The sequence below is a fragment of the Schistocerca americana genome, chromosome 11, assembly GCF_021461395.2.
Source record: "Schistocerca americana isolate TAMUIC-IGC-003095 chromosome 11, iqSchAmer2.1, whole genome shotgun sequence".
NCBI lineage: Eukaryota > Metazoa > Arthropoda > Insecta > Orthoptera > Acrididae > Schistocerca > Schistocerca americana.
Window position 1 is genome coordinate 170318735 of NC_060129.1, and position 18709 is coordinate 170337443.

Here is an 18709-nt window from a genome sequence, read left to right on the forward strand (position 1 = left end):
TTTCGACTAACCAGTCTTCAGGATGAGGACAAGAAAAAGTTAAAACACCACATATACGTTTATCATACTTAGCCGACCTACCAGACAGTACTTATTTAGAAATGAAGACAGTAATATGTCCATGTTTAATGTTTCAAGATGTCTAAGAAAGGTCAAAGTAAATGAGAAATGAGCCACTACTTAATTAACGTAAGTATGTCGTAACAAATAACGATAGTCGACTTCTCACGAGTCCATAGAACGCGCTGGAAACGGCAAAATGACGGAATGCGTTGGTAGCGATACACAACTTTAAAATTTAGTAGACGGTAAGCACGTGAAAGAAAATGCGGTACGTTTAATCAAGGTGCTACTATGTAAGATGTAAAATACATTTCTTGATTACAAAAAGTCCTCGACCGAAGTAGTGAATGTATAAATGTCGTGACAAAAGCGCCTGTCACATTATTATGGGGCAACATATTATGAGCCCCCACAGCATCGGTATTAATGGAACGAGAGACAATGCACGACTGGGCAGTTCCCAATGCACTGACAATGAAACACAACTTTTAATGGCGTCTGTCGCATTGCTCCTATCATCGTGAGTAGGGACGAAATAATTTTATGGCGTCTGTGATGTGGAAGTGATGACTCAGAGACCGATGAATACTGTGATACCGACTGCTCTCTGTACCTCGATGTATACTTGCGACACAGTAACCTATGGAGCCCAGTTACCCTCATTTGTTCTATTTCTGTACGGTTTTGACTGCACTGAAATTTGGCTGAAGTCCTCTATGTAGGTATCTAATACCAGCTGCAAGTTTCCATGTTTGTACTGAGCAGTCAAAATGAACGGCACGGCAAAACGCGGATCTCAACATTCAGATGAAATTTTGGAAACCGTTTTTGACTAATCATGTACTTACATGTTGAACATTAATCGTCTTTACTAGGGTCAACAAACGTCGACGTCCCGAGCTTCATAATTTTTACACGCATGGTTTCTGCAATCCAGCTGTCCTTGACGAAGTGAACTTATCAGTCTGTGTGTAATATGAACAGGAGACATCAACAAATAGTGCAGAGTACGGATTACTGACAGACGCGCGATGGGCACTGCTGCAAACACATTTCACCAAAAGGCGTTAAGCGTTTAGGCACGGCGACAAAACTTCTCAAAGACTAAAGACCCATCCAGACCGCTGTGCACAGAGTCAGGGGGTGTCTTGTCACCGGCCACTGTTTGCCGTGGCCCTTGGCCCTAAGCGAGAGGCAGGCTGTGGCTATAAGCACATTTCCAGGATCGATATCACAGAGTTTGCGTAATAAGACAGAACAGCTATTGGCAGATCGGTTTGCTAAGACGGCACTATGTACTACGCAGTAGCAGTCCTACTATTTGACGTTCACAGAAACAGACTGAGTACCAGATACGCTTCCCTACGTCATTATTTTACTGAGAAAACGGTGATTCAAATACTAGATAACAATTATATCATCGCAAATGACACGCAGATGGGTTTCTCTCATATTGGGCAATGACTTCGAGACAGTCTCGTAGATATACAAATCGCGCCGATTTGTGGTACAGCTTTGCGATGTCGACTGTTGAAACACGACGGATAGCACGTTTAATAAGATGAAATAAAAATGACAACTTCGTTTTCTTGGTCATCAAAAAAATTGCGGGTTTGTTTTAACATATAGCAAGAATGTGAAACCGACTGCGGTAGAATTTCGAGATGTGAGACGCTGCAGGAATAATACTAGCATGTTGCCAACAGAGAGCACGTGACCCGTTTGTCGAGGCGAACACAAAGCCACGAGGAGCGTCAAGTCTTGCGCTTGTAGGCCGGTGAGTTAAAACACGATCGGACAGATATCTACCATTTACACGCTTTCAAAGTGTGTTTGTATCTATACTAACAAAAAGAGTCGTGTTAAATGGGGAAAAAAATAATCTGTCCAGAAAAGCGTGATCTTTTTAGTGTACTTAATGTATTGTTCTAGTGAGAAGCTAAAAGGCCCTGCTCACTCGATTCCAGGGCTAACATATGTGGCAGTGCAGAACTGTTCGTAATGAATGAGACGCGAGTCTGGACGTTAGGACGTCACCATAGGGTATCAGCAAGAGACGCCTGCCGTTGCCTTTAGTTAATGAAGTACTATCAAAGAAAATAAAAATAAAAATAAAATGCACAGATGCTCACTAAACTCTTGATAGTACGAGAGAAAATATTAAAAACTTTTTCTTTTCGCGTCGGAATGGAAAATGCCATAATAAGGACAACATATCAAGCAGTCAAGTCCTAGAAAACGAGTAAGGGCAGAATAATTACATGTAGGCGACAGAGTTGGAAACGGTTACATACAAACGGCTGAGATGTTTTTAGAGTGTATCGAAGCCAGACGAAAAGTAAGCCCTCGAAATTCCTTAACTTCCTACAACGACAGGGCTGCTCGGGTGGTGAACGTATTGTCTTAGTGTGGCCAATAATAGACCAAGCTCTGTCGCTTCCAGAAGACTATAATAACGAGTTTTATAGGCTAGCAAATTCGTCTCAGATGCTGGTTTGACGGCGGCGAGTTTTCTGCACTGCTAATGGTGCATTTGCTTGGCGAAGGCCAAAAAAACACATGGGAAAACGGTGAAGATATTACGAAACCTGAATATCTTTAGGACGACAATGCGAGAAAACAGTAATAAATGTAAATATTCGCTGCAGTGTTTTAGGCAAAATTAATTACGTTATTTATATTCAGGTACAACCAAGGGACATCAGTTCCATGAAAAGACAGGCCGCAGAGATGACAATGTGCGGCAGCGACTTCTACCGCCACGCCGGCTGTAGTCTTTTAGCGTCGAGAAGCTACAGAGGATCTCCGAGACCTGATAGCGTTTAAAGCATGGTGGAAGCAGCGTCGCAGACATCGTCACCTTGTTTACCGTTTTAGTTAGTTTCATATGGGAGGGAACCAAACAGCCAGGTCGTCGGATTAGGGAAGGACGTGTAAGGAATTCGGCAGTGCCCTTTCAAAGAAACCATCTCGGCATTGACCTGAAGCGATTCAGGGAAATACGGAAAACCTAAATGAGGACGGCCGCATGCGGGTTTTAACCGTGGTCCTCCAGAATGCGAGTCCAGTGTGCTAACCGGCGCATCAGCTCGTTCGGTCTACCGTTTTAAGCACATTCATTTTATCGAGGAATGAGTGCGGAGCACTTGAGATTGCGGGCAGCACGTCATGTGTAACGGTGCCGGATGACAAAACATCGCTCCAACAACACTGCTCACGTTTGCTTTTTCTCACATACGTCACTGAATGACTTGTAGAAGAGATGTCCGCCTATGTTACTCCACGCCACTCGAACGCCAGCACGGGTTCCACAAAATCGTAAAAGCAGCGTCGGATTCACAATGACACGGTACTGACGTTGAACGCAATATAGAAGGTTGGGTTTATTATTCCGTTAATTCTCCGTCTCCTGCGGCCCACAGAGCTTTGTCGCTGCTTCAGCGACTGATTGTTGCTGCTGGCGCTCCACAATGTCGGCAGTTCATAATATTCTATTCTCGCCAATGATGGCGGTTTTATGGTGAAAATGAAAACGGGAAAAAAATTATAACAAATGCACAATCACCAGTCAAACATTACGTTTATCGAAATTGTAAGCGAGTAAAGTTTTAAACTGTAAATTACCTCGGTGGGGCATGCCTAACTGTATGTAGTCTATATAAACCAGCATTTAGAGTTAGGTCTTCTACACACAAACTCGAAAAGGTATCGTTCCGTCCAATCAAAATTACGCGTCGTATTCTTGAATGAAAAATGCTACTGACTTCTACTAATGACTTGTGGTGTCTTGCTTGCATAACACTTCCACCTTTCGACAGCAAACGATTGTGTACTACTTTACACACTCTGTCCGCACATAAAAGCACTTCAATATTTCGCAGTAGTAATGGGCGAACTATAAAGATTTATCGCTTCTTAATTATCAAGTCGGCATTCTCATACGCAATGTGAGCCCCGAGCACCGGTTTGTTAACATGCAGTGATGACGTTTTATTACTGTGAAATAGCGGTTAAAACTCGATTGCAGACGTGGAAAGCGAATCGCAAAAGTCGTCGTTCGTTCCAACAGAAACTACCTACCGTATTCATCACTAGAAAATGATATTAACTGATATAAGCCACAATAATCTACATAATCGTTCTCTTTGCAAAGCTAATTGGTTTGTAGGCTCATCATCGTAGAATGAGGAAAGACAGAAACTAACGAATAAGTACCCGATAAAAATTGAATGTAAAATTGTTAATAATCATTGTGGTCGTAACAAGGTATTATAAAGATGGTTTAAATTGATTATATTGATACCTACAAAGTATACTGGTGTTCGAATGTGATGATATCCTCGATAAGGCGAAATAAATGATTAGATACAGCGAGACACGGGGCGCGTGCTCCAGGGAGACAGGGGTGCCATGTGACGTCACACGTCCGTCTGGGCTGCCGCTACGTCTGTAACGGACATCAGCCGCTGTGGCCGGCATTGAGACTTGACGGGCGTCTCAGCTGCCACTACGGCCCTATGGTGGCAGACATCTGTAGCCGAGTCTTAGTATTTTGTGCTCGTTGTTCTTTGTTGCCGCCAAAATTGCAGCATTCATTCACACTATGCAGTACGTAATTCGGTTCGCCCTTTTACTAAATGTTCAGTTTATAAAGTTAAATATGAATTAAATGCAGAGCTAATTGTAAAATCATTCCTGTGTCGCAAAAGGAATTGCTGTGGCTGGAGGAATTATTTCCTGGATGATTGCATGACAGACGCAAGACTGCTGTCTCGTGTGAGCATTTTGCTCATTCCTTACGTAAGAAAAATACGAGAGTGGTAGAAGAAATAGTCAACTTCGTCATGAATTACTGGCTCGGTTATGTGTAGTTCATAAGAAATAGTGTAATTTAGTTGCGTGTGACATGAAACTTGGCAAGGACGTTTAGTGGGTTTGTCTGTGGAGGGCCCAACTTAAAACCTGGGTTTGTGTAATTGCTGTTAACTCAATCGCTTCACAAAGCTCATCGTTCAAAATTGTCACCGCATTAAACTAACAGAAACGTACTGTTTGATTCCTAGTGGCCCCGTCCGTTACTTCTTTGTTTTCATTGCTTTAACAGAATCCCAGTTACTCCGGAGTAACTCTGGACGTAACTGCCTTCATTCTGTGGCGCCAACAGCAACAATCGACCGCCGATGCAGCGACAGAGCTCTGTGGTCTGCAGTAGACGGAGAATTGACGGAAAGATAAACTCGGCTTCTACATTACTATGATCTGCATTTGCGATTAATGTCTGAATGTGCTTACAATCAGTACAGTGTCAGTATGCGAATCTGGAACTGTTTTCGTGATTTTGTGGATCGCGTGCAGCCTTTCCAGAGACGTGGCGGAACATAAGGGGGACAACCTGGCTGGGTGTCATTCAGTGACATACGTGTAACGAACGTATGAAGTGAATAACTTATACAGTGCTGTAGGAGCTAGTTTTGCCATCCAGAACCGATATACAGGGCGTGGAGAAACCATTTGACCAAGATTGCAGGGCGGAAGGACAGCATGTAGCATAGGAATTTGTATATGGGAACTAAAAGTCGTAAATGTATATTTTCAGTGGTGCAGGAACGTAATTGAAATCTGACATACGGAGGTCCTTGTTCAAAATGATAGGTAATTTACAGAAAATGTATACGTAAACAGAACGTTCGGACTAACCAGTCGTCACGATGGGAACAAGATAACTTCAAAACATCACTAACACGTCTAGTACTTCTTCAGGAATGAGGACACCCACATGTCCATGTTTCTTGTTTGGATATATCTCAAAAAGGTCAAAATTAGTGAAAAATGAGGCACCACTTAGTTAACATGTGTATGTATAGAAAATGTTCAAACTGACCACCGTTTTCATGCTGGCATAGTGGTTGAAAGATTTAACTGCGACCTGTATTTTCTATACTCAGATTCCTTCATTTGATACTGTCTTCGTCAGATTGGTTTTCCACGCCCTGTGTATGCCAGACGATGCATTACACTCTGTTGTTCGAATTCTCACGAGTCCAGTACACTTAATCTTTGGTAGAAAGTGCTAAGAACGGCAAAATGGCGGGAATACGTTGGTAGCGACTAGTAATTTTAAAATTCAGTATACAGTGACTACGTAAAAGGAAATGTGACACTTACAACAAAGCACTACTGAATTAGACGTGAAATACGTTTCTTGGTTACAAAAAGTCCTCTAGTAGAGTGGTGTACGCAGAAATGTCGGACAAGAGTGTCTGTCACGCTATTGTAGGGCAACGTATGAGGCCCCACAGAACAGGTATTAGTGAAAGCAAGCACCGTTGGTCGGTTGCCAAAGCGTTTAAAATTAAAGACGAAATAAATTTATACCGTCTATGATGTTGAAGTAATGTTTCGGAGCAGCATGAATACGGTGAAATTGATTACTCTTTCTTAGTTCGATATATATCTACGACACAAGGACGATACTCTATGGAACCAAGTAGCCCCTACTCCTTCTCCTGACCAGAGGCAAACACTATTCTACTTATTAACTGCTTTGATTATACTGAAATGTTGTGAATATTGCTTCTAGCCCTGCATCAAGGTGGGCTAACAGAATCGGATACCTGCTGCGAGTTTCCATGTTTGTACTGAGCAGTCAAGACGAACGGCGCGACACAGACGGCGGCCATGCGGGACACAACATTGGGATGACCAAAATTTCGGAAACTACTCTTCTGTAGTCATGTTTACATGTTAAACCTTAATCGATTCTACTAGCCGGAGCGAACGCCTGCGGTACGTTCCAAGATTCATACGTTTAAGACCCATGGTCTCCGCTGAGCAAAATATGGACAATGAAACGAACTTAGTGGTGTTTTCGTATTGCGAAACGAAGAGGTCAACAAGTAATGTAGAGAACGAATCCCTTACGGACGCCAGTGAAAATATAAGTTGGAAGAATATGATGAGGTCAGACGTAAGGGGATGTTCAAAAGTCTTATCCAGGCCCACTACATCGTTAGTGGCTCCTCTGTAACCGACCAGGATTACGCTCGTTGTCGAAAGAAATGCGAGACGGGCACTGGTGGAAGGGTTTTGCACCTGAAAAGATTAGGCGCTTAGGGATGGCCAGAAAACTTGTGATAGAGTAATCAATCAGTGTTGTGTGATGGAGCCTATGCCCCTAAGCGAGAGGTTGGCTGTGGTTATAACGACATTTGCAGCATCGATATTGCAGTGTTTCCGTGATGAGACAGAACTGCTACTGGCCGATCGATTTGCAATGACGGCCCTATGTGGAATGTATTAACAGTCCTACTATTTTGCTGTCAAAGAGACGATTTGAAGACCTCACGCATGTCCCTAAATATGTATAGTACCAACAAATCAGAGATTCAAACAGTAGATAATAAATGTATGATAACAAATTTCTCGCAGATGTGCTTGTCCCACACTGGGGAATGATTTAGAAAGAGTACATAGATATACAAATCGCACTGACTTGTGGGACAACTCTGCGATGCGACACGAGGGACAGCTCATTCAATAACAGGAAATCGAAATGATAACTTTTGTTTCACGTGATAATAAAAAAAAAAATTTTCAGAGTGCTTTAATAAATGGCAGGAATATGAAGGACACTACGGCAGAATTTCGAGGTCGGCCGAAGGTACGGAAAATAGTGTGAGTCCAAAGTTTTACACTGGCCAACGCGTGGCAAATAACGCATTCAGGCACCGTGAATGAAGCTCTGGTGGCGTTCGATCACGCGACCGGCTCTGCCCAGCAACAGGACAAAAGAATATGGATGACACAAAGTTTTTATTCTAATTCTCTACCGCCGTTTGTCTAGAATGTGATCTTTGTTCTCATAAATGCAGTGTGTGAAGGTCCTGGATAGATCTTTTTCTTCAGTTGCCAGTTACTAATGGAACATGTATAAGCAGAGAAGCAACTGCTGGACACATTGCCCCAAGAAAGGAAACAGTTCCTCACACGGCGTTTAAATTCCGCATCGGCACAAAACAGATGATATTGTCGACTGTTTTTATTACATTTTCACAATCGATGCCTGTTGACAAAATACACGTTGATAAAACATGTATGATTAAGATTTCGCCTTGACTCAAGACGAATCTTTCTAGCCGTTGGAAGTCTTCATAACCTTGGAGCGTAAAAATACGTTACACCTCTTACCACGCATCGCGTGTCATCCAGGTCAGCACAATAAAGCAGAATCAAATGCGTTACCTGGCACGGATAAATATGTTTTGACGGTATTTTTTGACGATTTCTATCCGTGTTTTCTTGAAGTTTTTCTCACAAAACCTCCTCCTCAGAAGTTTAGGATACCATCAGCTGGAGGCAGCTGTGACAGAAGGCCACCCATGAATGTGCGGACTGCAAAATAGCAGTGTCCGGATGCACTAAAACAGTGCAACTGGCCAGCGACTAGGAGTGTGATTATGACATGTGGGAATGGTTAAGCATCTCGTAAATGGCAGGCGACGCGACGTTCTTCTGTGGGCATATTCGAAAAAGTTTTCACGCTTTCATTTACGCCAGGAAACCGCCGTCACTCGCGAGAGAGTTGATCCGCCGACCTTTCGGAGCGCCAGCAGCGACAGTCAGCAGCTGAGGCAGTGGCAAAGCTCTGTCGGCCGCAGGGACGGAGAACTGCCGGAAAAATGTATTCGGCTTAACTGTGTATAGATGAGTGGCAGGGATAAAATACAGGGAGCGAAATCTATTTACAATTTGTACAGAAACCAGATGGCAGTTATAAGAGTCGAGGGAAATGAAAGGGAAGCAGTGGTTGGGAAGGGAGTGAGACAGGGTTGTAACCTCTCCCCGATGTTATTCAATCTGTATATTGAGCAAGCAGTGAAGGAAACAAAAGAATAATTCGGAGTAGGTATTAAAATCCATGGAGAAGAAATAAAAACTTTGAGGTTCGCCGATGACATTGTAATTCCGTCAGAGACAGCAAAGTACTTGGAAGAGCACTTGAGCGGAATGGACAGTGTCTTGAAAGGAGAATATAAGATGAATGTCAACAAAAGCAAAACGAGGGTAATGGAATGTAGTCGAATTAAGTCGGGTGATGCTGAGGGAATTAGATTAGGAAATGAGACACTTAAAGTAGTAAAGGAGTTTTGGTATTTAGGGAGCAAAATAACTGATGATGGTCTAAGTACACAAGATATAAAATGTAGACTGGCAATGGCAAGGAAAGCGTTTCTGAAGAAAAGAAATTTGTTAACTTCGAGTATAGATTTAAATGTCAGGAAGTCGTTTCTGAAAGTATTTGTATGGAGTGTAGCCATGTATGGAAGTGAAACATGGACGAAAGATAGTTTGGAGAAGAAGAGGATAGAAGCTTTCGAAATGTGGTGCTACAGAAGAATGCTGAAGATTAGATGGGTAGATCACATAACTTATGAGGAGGTACTGAATAGAATTGGGAGAAGAGGCATAACTTGACAAGAAGAAGGGACCGGTTGGTAGGACATATTCTGAGGCATCAAGGGATCACAAATTTAGCATTGGAGGGCAGCGTGGAGGGTAAAAATCGTAGAGGGAGACCAAGAGATGAATACACTAAGCAGATTCTCAAGGACGTAGGTTGCAGTAGGTACTGGGAGATGAAGAAGCTTGCCCAGGATAGGGTAGCATGGAGAGCTGCATGAAACCAGTCTCATGACTGAAGACCACAACAACAACAACTTTGTACAATATTTCGCACTTGTGTTTTAGGCAAAAATAATTAAAGTACTGTTATCAACGCTAAACTGAGGGATGCAAACTTTTTTATTTCATACAAAGGCTTTACGTATTCTGCCATCAAAAGGGCCGCACAGATCAGATTTTGCAACAGTAATTACAACCTGGAGGGTAGCTGTAGTCCAGAGCAACTCGTCGAATCATTTACGTCCCGGCGCGGGGAAACAGAGTCGCGGACATCGGCATGTTCCCTGGCAGCACGACGGCAGTGATACGGTAACCAAAAAAAGGGGCGATGGAACTTTATAAAATAATCCTGCACTGCCACTAAAGTTTAACTCGGTATGGACACGGACAGCGTCTGACGCAGGAATGCCGTTGCGAGCAACTCCTTTCCCAGTTGTAACGGAATTCTCGGCCCTCGGGAGATTTCGCGGCAATTTATAAACACCGCGTCATTTTGGTTGTTCGTTTATCTCGTACTGACGAATTACAGAGGTGTGACGCGGAGAGAAATGCGACTACGATGATGAGCTGCAGGCTTCTCTTAGCTGCGGCGTAATCGGAGGAGCGCAACACTTCTTATCGTGTTTTCTGTGGAATAAGGAGGACAACACTGTGCTCTTTCATCCTGCAAGTTTTGATATTTACTTCGAAACAAAAGTGAAATGTTCTGAGTAACTGTGACGCTACCTATGTAGAGTCAGGCAGATGAAAGATTCTAATAGTGCACAGTAGTGACTGCGTTTGCCCTAATTGGGACATGGTTTCCAAAGAATTGCATTACATATACGGCGTGTGCCAATTTGTAGTACAGATTCCTAGTAGTATGGACTTTTCGGACACGTCCAGGAGCAGACACCAAACTTCGTACGAGAACCTTGAAATGATAAATTTCTTCTCTATTGTCATCGAGGCAACTTTCATACTGAGCTGATACGTGGGTGGAATGTGTAAGAAATCACAGTACTACTTCGCAGAGGAAGAAGCAAACTGCAACGAAAACTCTTTGGCAACAAAGGCTCTGCGATTCGATTGTCGATGCAGAAAACAAACAAGCGGAAATTTGTGCGTTTGGAACTTGTAATCCCTTTTTTCCTAGCGATCGATTAGATGTACGCCATTTATATGTTTTGATAGTATATTAAAGCAGTAGCAGTACACCATTTAGATGCTAAAACTTAATAATAGGACAAATCTTTCGCAATACTAAACGCATCGTCTTAGTGAGAAGGCTGTAAGGCCGAGCTCTGTCGATGGCAGGGGCTGCACGTGTGGCGCTGCAGAGTCGGCCGAGATAAACAGGGCGAGTGTGTCCGTGTTGTGACGTCACGGTTGTGTACCACGTAACGAGGCCTGCCGCGATGGGTACAGAATGTGCGTACGTTTTCCAAAGTAGGTCTCTACATTTGCATATTGTGCGTTTCCCGGGCTGGGTGGACGGCAGTGAATTACCAGCGCTGCTTACTATGCAAGTGCTTGCAGTCCGCCTCAAACACACGCGAAACAAAAGTCGTTACAGTCTGCCCGGTGGCGGAGCACTGAGGAATGTTTGGACACTCTCTTTAGAAAGGGAGAATTTTAACCCAACTGGCTCCACAAGCTACGCACCGAACCTGCTTCAAAATCGTTGCATAGGTAGAAAGTAGGGATGCGTGTCGGTCGTCAGGTCTAAAACGCTACGAATGGCGAAGATTTTGAGACGACAGGATGTTGATCTCTAACTCGGTATATTAATGTCTTCCGTCAGTAACGTATTCGGTTCTTCACGCTTCATATCTCGATACTGTGTGGTATCTGTACTGGAGTATGCAGGGATCATAGCCTCGAATTCTGTGTAAATCTGGACATCACGGATGTCACTTCTTAAAGCATAATGACACACATGAGACGTAGTCGTGAGGAAATGGCCAGAAAACTATATGATTCCCGCCAACCGATTCTGTGGAAGAGGCCAGCTGAATGAGCCACAGTCCAACAAGAAGAGAAATTCGTCGCATTCCTGTAATTCTGCCATTTGTGAAAATAAAGAGTTGGCAGGATAGTGTTTGAAACGTTTGCTGTCGTTCCACATGGCCAAACGTAACAAGGATAGTTGTCGCATTAACGTCGCGAATCTTGCAGAAAGTAGATGAATTGAATTACCAAATGAGTGATACCAATGCAACAAGATCAGTTGTTGAAGTCAGTACTTGATTCCAGTTGCAGATAGTGCAACCGTCTAATCCATTTGGTTTCGAACCACAACACGGGAAGGATAGATGCAGGCGCCGTGTATATGTGTATCTCTACGGTCGAACACATGAAGCCCGGTGTGTGTTCACAGATTCACATACGCCAGCGAGGAGCACATAACGAAGTCAGGCATCGTAAACCAAAGTTTTGGCGTACTTCATTCTCGCGATAGGCGCCACCCAGCTACACGACAGAATAATAACGCTGACGCAAGCTTTTTCCATTTCTCTGCCTTCTCAGTGAATTAATTGTTGACTCGAATGCAGTCGTCCTCCTATCATGAGCAGTGTGTAAAGGCATTCGAGGAATCCTTTCTTATCTGTTACCATTTAACACATCGATACAAAGAAATGATGCTGTCAACTTTTTAATTACGTCATCATAAGCGATGCCTGGTGACAACATATTCGCTAATTCTACGTACACGACTAAGGTTTCTCCTTGGCTCTAGAGCAATTTTTCTGTCCATTACGTCTTCAAAACCATGCAGTGTAAATACGTTCCAGCTCTTACCGTCCCACGTATTCCGCACGACGCGTGCGATCCACGCGAGCGTAATAAAACAGCAGCAGTGAGTTATTTGGCTTCGATAAAAACGTTTTGATGGTACTTCTTTACGATTTCCTTACATGTTTACCGGGACATTTTTTTTCACTCAATCGCCTCCTTTTCGGGAGTGTAGCATAATATCAGCTGGAGGCAGCTGTGACAGAAGGCCATCCACGAATGTGCCGAGTGCGAAACAGCACAGTCCGGATGCGTTACAGTGGTGCAACTGGCCAGCGACTAGGAGTGTGATTCACATGTGGGGAAGGACACACACCTACGCGAGCTCTTGCTGTGGGTAGACATGCGTCAAGTAGGGATTCACTCTCATTTCGATAATGAACACTTGCATCTGAATTTTTCTCCCGTTTTCGCTTATTTCACAAAACCGCCATTACTCGCGGGAGAGTTAAAACTGCCAACATTCCGCGGTGCTGGCAGCAAAAATCTGTCTCTGACGCAGCGACAAAGCTCTGTCGGTTGCAGGAGACGGAAAATTAACAGAAAAATAAATCCAGCTTCTACATTACTACTATATGTATTTGTGATTAACGTCTAAATGTGCTGACAATCAGTACGGAGTAATTATGCAGATCTGATGCTGGTTTCGTGATTTTGTGTGTCGCGTGCTGGCTTTCCAGTGGCGCGACGCAATACGGGCGGACGACCGGGGTGGGAGTCATTCAGTGACGTATGTGTAGCGTACGTTGAAAGTGAACAATTTAAGCAGTGCTGGTTGAACAGGGTTTCGCCATCCAGCATCGTTATACAGGGTCCGGAGAAACGATATGACCAAAGGTGTAGGGCGGAAAGACAGTGTGAAACTTAGTAGTTTGAGTACAACAACTCGGGGTCGAAAATTCGTATTTTGGGCGCTACAGGAACGTAATTAAAATCTGACATGTGGACGTCTTTACTCAAAATGAAAGATAATTCACACAAAATGTAAGCGTAATCACAGTCTATGGACTAACCAGTCTCAGGACGATAACAAGAAAAACTCAAAGCATCACATACACCTGTGTAATACTTAGCCGACGTTCTAGACAACATTTATTTAGAAATAAAGACAATCACATGTCCATGTTTTATATTTCAACATGTCTTCAAGAGGACAAAGTAAAGGAAACGTGATCCACCACTTAATTAGCGTCCTGTATGTCGCAGCAAATGTTCAAACTGCCCACCGTTTTCATGCTGACACAGCGCTGTAAATATTCAACAGCCATTTCTAGTTCCTATACTCGGATTGCTTTTTTCAATGCTGTCTTTCTGCCCTACACTTTGGGTCAGACTGTTTTTTTTTTTTTTTTTTTTTTTTTTTTTCACACACTGTACATGTGACACAAGACGAGGCAGAATGATGGTCAACTTCTCAGGAGTCCATAGAAAGTGCTGGAAACGACAAAATGACGGAATGCGTTGGTACTGGTAGATAACTTTAAAATTTAATAGAAAAAGTGCGATACGTTTAACCAAGGCGCTAGAATGTAAGATACGTTTCTTGATCGCAAAAAGTCCTCGACTGAAGTAGTGAATCTACAAATGTCGTGACAATAGCATCCGTGACGTTACTATGGAGCAACATATGAGCCCCTGCAGCATCGGTATTCATGAAACGAGACACAGTGCACCGGTGGTGAGTTCCCAGAGCACTGAAAATAAAACACGATTCTTAACTGTGTTGGTCCCATTGCTCCTATCATCGTAAGTGAAGTATTTTTACAGCTTCTGTGACGTGGAAGTGATGGCAGCGACCGATGAATACCGTCATATCAACTCCCCCCACACGTTAACCTATGGAACCAAGTAGCCCTCATTTCTTCTTCTGATCAGAGGCAAACCACATTCAATTTATTTACGTTTTTGACTGTACTCAAACGTGGTGAATTTTGCCTCTAGTCCTCCGTCAAGGTATCTGACACCTGCTGCGATTTTCCATGTTTGTATTCAGCGGTTAAGACAGAGACGACGACTACACGGGAAACAGCATTCAGGTGAGGAAAATTTCGGAAACCATTTTTCTCTAATGATGAGGTTGGACGTTAAACATTAATCGGCTTTGATAGGATGAACAAACGTCGATGTCCAGAGCTTCATAATTTTTACACACATCTCTCTGCAATGGAGCTGCCCTTGACGAAGCGAACTTGTGTAATATGAAGAGGAAACATTAACAAGTAGTGGAGAGTACGGAGTCCTGGCAGACGCCAGTGGAGTCGTGATATGGGGGAAGATGGGGAGCAGACTGCACGTAAAGGGATGTCCAAAAGCCTCGTGCACGGCCACTGAAGCGTACGTAGCTGGTTTATTAAGCGATCAGGATTACGCTCGTTGCGGAAAGCAGCGCGAGATGGGCACTGCTGCAAACACATTTCACCAAAAAGCGTTTGGTGTTTACGCACGGCGGCAAAACTACTCAAAGACTGAAGACCCATTCAGACCGCTGTGCACAGAGTCAGGGGTGTCTTGACTCCGGCCACTGTTTGCCGTAGCCCTCGCCACTGAGCGAGAGGCTGGCTGTGGCTATTAGCACATTTCCAGGATCCATATCGCAGTGTTTGCGTGATAAGACAGAACTGCTATTGGCAGATCGGTTTGCAAATACTGCCCTACGTACTATGTAGTAGCAGTCCTACTATTTGACGGTATATTGATAATTTTTACTTATCGACCGTCTGACAGCAACTGAATAAAACACAATTTTAGTGCCATACGCGTTTCGCCTTTATTTTCTGCAAGACATCATCAGTGGCAGGTTCCGTGGACAATTTCTTACATATTACGCTCCTGTTGCATTTTCGGTGTTCTTCTTCTTAAGAATGCGAATTTGCGGTTTTTTTTCCACATTCCACAGCACTACGAACTGAACGCTTGTTTCAATACAATGTTTTGGTTTCTGTTGCCGACTGTCAGACGGTCCATAAGTAAAAATTATCAATATACCGTAATATTACACGCAACTGAGGAAGACAGAACTGCAAAAGTTGAAGATGTCTACTATTTGACGTTCACAGAAACGGACTGGGTACCAGATACGCTTCCTAATGTAAGTATATCACGGAGAAATCGAAGATTCGAATACTAGAGAACGATTCTATCATCGCAAATGTCCCGCAGACGTGTTTGTCCGATATTGGGCAATGACTTCGAGAGAGTATCTAGGTATACAAATGGCAGCGATGTGTGGTACAGCTTTGCGACGCCGTCTGTTGAAACACAACGAATGGCACGTTTAACAAGAGGGTATAAATAATGACAACTTTTATTTTCGTGGTTTTTCAAAAAACATTGCGGAATTGTTTTAATATATACCAAGAATGTGAAACAGACTACGTTAGAATTTTGAAACCATAACGAGTATAAGGTTTGCTTGTAGCCCGGTGACTTAAAAACGATTGGCCAGACATCCGCTATTTGCACGCTTTCAAAGAGGGTTACACGGAAACAATCACCTCTTGAGAAAAGCATGCATCAAGGAAAACATGTCAAGCAGTCAGCCCTTACAACACAAGTAAGGCCTGAATAAACACATGTAAGCGACAGAGTTGCAAACGGTTACGTACACACCACTGAGATGTTTCTAGAGTGTACTGAAGATAGAGACAAACAAAAAGTATGCTCTTGAAATTCCTTAACTTCCTAAAACGACGGAACTTTTCGAGTGCCGAATGTATTTTCTTAGCGTGGCCAATAACAGACCAAGCTGTGTCGGTTCCAGAATACATAATTTCATAGGCAGCTTTCCAGGTAAGCAAATTCGTCTCTGGTTTTACGGTGGTGAGTTTCCTGCTCTGCTAATGGTGCAATTTGCTTGCCCACGGCCAACAACACGTGCGAAAACAGAGAGGGTATTACGAAACCTGAATATGCTTTGGACGACAATGCGATAAAAGAGTTAGCAATAAATGTAAATATTCGCTGTAGTATTTTAGGTAAAATTAGTTGCGTTATTTATACTGAGGTAAAACCAAGGTTCATCAGTTCCGTGGAAAGGCAGGCAGCAAGAGATGGGAACGTAGAGCAGAAGCTTGCACCGGCACCGCGACTACAGTCTTTCCTTGAGGGGCTGCCAAGGATTTCCCCGACTTGGTTGCGATTCGAGCATGGGGGGGAAGCAGCGTCGCAGACATCGACGCCTTCTTTGGCAGCACGGCTGCAGCCGGCTGGAGCAGAGAGAGGCGATGGAGAGATTCGTCCGAATCTTGATTTCTTATTCAAATCTAACGCGCCAAACACGCCGAAAGCATTTGTATCCAGAATGCCGCTGCGAGACACTCCGTTCGCAGTTGTAACGAAATTTTCGGCGCAGTACTGCTTTCGCGACGTTTCAAAAATTCACCTCTTTGTAATTGTTCGTTTATGTACTGCTGAAGAAACGGAAACCTCTGAACTAATTACGATGATGAGTCTACGAAACATTTAGCTTTGGAAAGAGAACGATTATGGAAATTATTGTCGATTATATCAGTTAGTATCATTTCCTGGTGACGAATACGATAGATTGTTACTTTCCACGTCTGCATACGAGTTTTAGCCGCTGTTTCAGAGCAATAAATCATTGTCTCTCCACGTGAACAAATCGGTGCTCGGCACTCACATTATGTATGTGAATGCCAACAAGTAAGAAGTAAGAAGACGTTGAATCTTTATAGCTCGTCCATTACTACTGCGAAAATATTGAAATGCTTTCAAATGCGAACAGAGTGTGTAATATAGCACACAATAGTTTGCTGTAGGGAGGTGGAAGTGTTATGCAAGCATGACGCCACAAGTGATTACTGGAAGTCAGTGGTATTTTTCATTGAAGAACACGATTCGTAATTTCGATTGGACAGAATGATAACTTTGGCGATTTTGTGTCTGAAAGGCCTAACTCTAAATGTGGGTTTATATAGATTAAATACAGTCATGTGCGCTCCACCGACGTTATTTATCGCTTAAAGGTTTACTTGCTTCTAACTCCGATGAATGTAAAGTTTGACTGATGGCTGTGCATTTACTATCATTTTTCCGTTTTCATTTTCTGCATCAAACCGCCATTATTGGCGAGAAAGTTAAAACTGCCGACTTTGTGGAGCGCCAGCACCAGCAATAGGTACCTGAGGCAACGACAATGCCCTGTGGGCTGCAGGAGACGCAGAATTAACGGAAAAATAAACTCAGTTTCTATATTTCTACGATCTGCAAGCGCGATTAAAAGTGCCCAACGTCAGTCAGTACCGTGTCATTATGCGAATCCGAAGCTGCTTTTACGATTTTGTGTAATTCCTTTTGGTAGTCAGTCAGTGACGCGTGTGAGAAAACGCAAACGTAAGCAATGGCGTTTGGGGGGGGTTTCGCCATCCTGCACCGTTACACATTATCAGACATGACACGACAAGGGTGCTGACCGCAGTCTCAATTCTTCGATAAAATGAAAGTGCTTAAAAGCGTAAAATGATGGAATGCTATGGTAGTGTTTCTTTCCTTCAAATTACAGCAAGAAATCCGGCGTCGGTGACCATGTTTCGGCAGTCGATATGATAGCTCTTACATGACGAACCAGAAGCGGTAGCGGCAGTTCGGTTTATGGAAAGCACATTCGTTAGCCGTTTGTAGAACTGTTAAATAACGTTTTATATTTTGTTTGACACAATGAGAGCGATTATTAACATATCGTTACTTTTTCGAAGCGGAAACACAGAGAATCAAATATTTTATTTTTACGCTAAACATTTCTCCTCCGTTCGGCATTTATAATTTTCTGCAAAAAGATATCAGAATTTCCGTGTCCATTACTATATACAAGCTCCTTGGTCGTTGTGTGACAGAATGGAGTCCGTAGACTTTTTTTGGCGCTGTTTATTCCAACGTCTTATTCCTTATATCAAAGGTTAATACGGCAAGTCGCATGCTGCCATCTGTCGGCCAGCGACTACACTGCGTCCTCTGTAACTCCTTCCGCAGTTACCTTCTTCTGCAACAGGGGGCGCCATCACAACGTCTTTCGACAGCGCTCTTTGGGGTGCGAATCACGCACTTCCAACAAATAAAAACGAACATTCGTACATAAAAATCTCTTCTTTGGGCAACGAGGGAGGGCTGTAGCCTATTTGTATGAAAGAAGGTAAATTGAGACAACTGTGAGCCGACAAGACTGCCACATCAG